Genomic DNA, 3,811 nt, shown 5'->3' on the forward strand with positions numbered 1-3,811 from the left:
TCTGCCCACAGTCCATCTGCTGCAACTCTGTCTTTCACTTAACTGTGTACGAGGTTGGAAATTGCAGTCTAGTGAGTGGTGTGCACTGGAGGGAAAGGAGACGACTGTGACATCATCATCACTAACTGTTTATGACGGGTTAGGCATTGTTCTGTACACTGCCATACAAACTCATTTGATCCTCACAAAAACCCCAATAGCTGTTGTTAACACTTGTTTTAAAGAAGAAATTGTATGGAAGGGTTACATGTCTTGCTCAAGAAAGTTACGCATGTATAGCTTAGGGCCAGACCACAACTGAGGCAATCTGGATCCAGGGTTTACTGACACTTTTGCCAGGTGCCTGCCTCTCTACAGACAATAAAAATCTCCAAAGTGAGATGCTGCTAACTTGGGGAGGGTGCGAATGGGTCCCCTGGGATGAGAGCAGAAAATAGGATCCTTCTATGTATCTACTCTAAAAAAAAAAAATCAGTAATCTGCACTTTACTAATATGTAGCATACTTGGGGCTGGAGAGATGGCTCAGCGGTTAAGAGCACTCAATTGACTGCTCTTGCAGAGGACCCAGGTTCGATTCCCAGCACCCACATGGTGGCTATGAACCATTCTTAACTCCAGTTCCAGGGGAATTGGACGCCCTCTTCTGACCTCTATGGTACTGCATGACTAAGGTGCACTCACATACACGCAGGCAATAATACACTCATACTCATAAGATAAAAATAATAAATAAATTTTAAAAAACTAATATTTAGCCTACAGATTGTCCCTGGCATCTCCCCTCAACTAAGGATCAATTGTGTAAATCTATATTAGAATAATTTAATACTGCTCTTTCTCAAATAACCAAACAGTTGCAGTGCTCGGATAAGTGCATCAGTGCCCTAAGCATTTTCGTTCTAACTAAACTAATTGTCACAGATGGGAAGAGTTTTTAAAGGATTCATAACCAAGCTGGGGGTGGTAGCACATGCCTTTAGTCCCAGCACTTGGGAGGTAGAGGCAAGCAGATCACTGAGTTCCAGACCAGCCTAGTCTACATAGTGAGTTCCAGATCAGTTGGGGCTACAGGAGACCCTGTCTCAAAAAGACTTAAAAAAAAAAAAAAAAATCACACCCAGGAGGTGGTGGCAAACACCTATAATCCAGCACGCAGGAGGATCAAGAATTCAAGGCCGTCCTCAGTTACACAGCACGTTCAAGACCAACCTAGGCTACATGAAACCCTGTATCAAAAAAACAAACCAGGGTCTGAAGAGATGGTTCGGTGATTAAGAGCACTGGCTGCTCTTGCAGAGGACTGGGGTTTGGTTCCCAGCACCCACATGGCCGCTAACAACTGCCTTTAACTTCAGTTCCAGGGGATCCAACTCCCTCTTCTGACCTCTGTGGGCATTGCACTCACATAGTGCACAAATATATAAGCAAATGATACACGTAAAAAAAAAAAAAAACCAACAAAAACCATAATAAATAAATAAATAAATAAAGCTTAAAAACCCTCCTAAACCAAAAAAGATTCACGCCGAGCACCAAGGATTGGACACCAAAACCAGGCACAGCCTCCCCAACTCAGGCCAGCTCAGGGCCAGATCCCCGCGGTAGCAGAGAAGGGGCGGGGCTTTGCGGCCACGCCCCTTCCTTTCCCCGCCTTCTTTTTTTTCAGGGTGAGTTACCTTGCGTTGTGATTGGGCGAGCTACAGTGGGTCGGAGGTGAGCGATTGGGTGATCTTTCCGCTTGTCTCGCGGCAGCTAGCTCCGATTGGCTGAGGTGCTGCGATGCGGGGGGGGTAATGACGTCATCCGGGCTGCGCCGGAGTCTGGGGGCGCTGGGGTTGCGTCGGGTGCTGCCCAGCGCCTGGGGCGGTGCATCCCCGGGTGTCCTGAGACGGGGTCGCCGAGGGCTGGGCGCAAGGGCCCGGGCTAGTGGAGGCCTGTCCTCCAGCGGCTGGGAGTTAAAGGAAACAGCCGTCCGCCTTGCCTTCGGAGAGTGGGTCTGTGTCCGAACCCGGAGCTCCCTGTCTCGGTAACGTTGGCTGGCCAGCGCCCCCAGGGATCCGGTATCAGTCTCCCAAGCACTCCACGGTACTTTTTACCTGGGTGCTGGGGACTGAGCTCAGGTTCACATGTTTGCACTGCAAGTCGTTTACCCCCCAAGCTCTCTTCCTAGCCCCACTGCTGAGGTTTTCGAGCAAGGGAACTGGAGGAAACAAATCAAGGCCACTTGGAGCTGGCCATGGTGGCGCATTAAGAAGGCAGGTCGATCTCTGAGCTCTGAGTTCCAGGCCAGGCTGGTCTACATAGCGAGTTCCAGGCCAGTCAGGGCTACACAGTGTGAGTTCCTGCCTCAAAAAAACAAAAAACAAAAACAAAAACAGGGGACTGGAGAGATGGCTCCGAGGTTAAGAGTAGTGACTGCTCTTGCAGAGGACCCGGGTTCGATTTCCAGCACCCACATGGTGGCTAACAGCCTTCTGTAACTCCAGTTCCAGGGCATCCGATGCCCTCTTCTGACTTCTTCGGGTATTGCAAGACACAGGTGTACCTACATACATTCAGGCAATACCCATACACATAAAAGAAAAATAAAGCGTTTTAAAAACAATCACTGACACCCGCCGAGCCCTGTTGGCCTCTTATTCCATCTCTGGAGCCAAGAGAGGGACTTCAGGCCAACGGAGAAAGATCCAGGAGAAATATGACCAGCAGAAATACCTACAGTGCTCTGGTCTGAAGCTCTAGTATCTGTAGGGAAATAAACTCTGCCTGAAATGTCCTTTACTCCTTGACTTCGAATGAGCATGTTGTGATGAAGTTGTTGAAGTTAAATGAAAGAAGAAATCTATCATCATAGAAATTCAAACGTTTTCTAGGATCAAAATTTGTTATCTGTACTGAAGATGTAGCTGGTAGCCTAGCCTGCACAAAGCCATGTGTTCCTACCCTCAGCATCACATAAACTCAGTATTCAGGAGGTGGAGGCAGGAAGATCAGAAGTTCATTGCCATTTGTCGACATAGTCAGTTCTAGGCTATCCTGTGGTATATGAGATCCTGCTTCAAAAAAAAAAAAAACCCACAGAAATTTATATTAAACAATTCCAGCTGCTGGGAAGTCGAAGATAAAGGTACCAGTAGGTCTCCCAGCCTCCAAGCAACCCCAGCCAACATGTTGACTGTTTCCTGAGAGCTCTTGACACCCCTCTCTGCAGTCATTTCTAAATTCCAGTCCCACAGAAACTGTATGGAGCCATAAAAGATTATTATTGTTTAAGAGGCTAAATTTGGTGATAATTTATGTGACAATAGGTAACAACACAGTTGGCAGAAAGAAACAGGAATGAGCTGGGTATGTTGGCTCACACATGTAATCCTGGCACTCAGAGGCTGAGGCAGGAGGATCAGAGATCAAAGTCTTCCAGTCTTCCTCAGCTACATAGTGAGTTCCAGACCAGTCTGGGCTACATGAGACCCTGTCTCTAATGGCTGCTCTTACAAAAGACATGGGTTTGGTTCCCAGCACTCACATAGTGGCTAACACCGGTCCATAATTTCAATTCCAGGGGATCTGACACTTTCTTCTGGCCTCTGTGGACATTACATGCACACAGTAAACTTATATACATGCAGGCAAAACACTCATACACATAAAAAAATAAAGAAAATTTAAAAAAGACTTTGATGTATTTATCTTCAATTTTCATGACCTCTTTAAATTTATTTTTTAGCCCTAATAATGTCTTTATAGATTCTTTTTTCAATATTTATTTATTTTTATTTTATGTGTATGAGTGTATTGCCTGCATGTAT

The sequence above is a fragment of the Nannospalax galili genome, unplaced genomic scaffold (genome assembly GCF_000622305.1).
Source record: "Nannospalax galili isolate Female #2095 unplaced genomic scaffold, S.galili_v1.0 scaffold290, whole genome shotgun sequence".
NCBI classification, from domain to species: Eukaryota; Metazoa; Chordata; class Mammalia; order Rodentia; family Spalacidae; genus Nannospalax; species Nannospalax galili.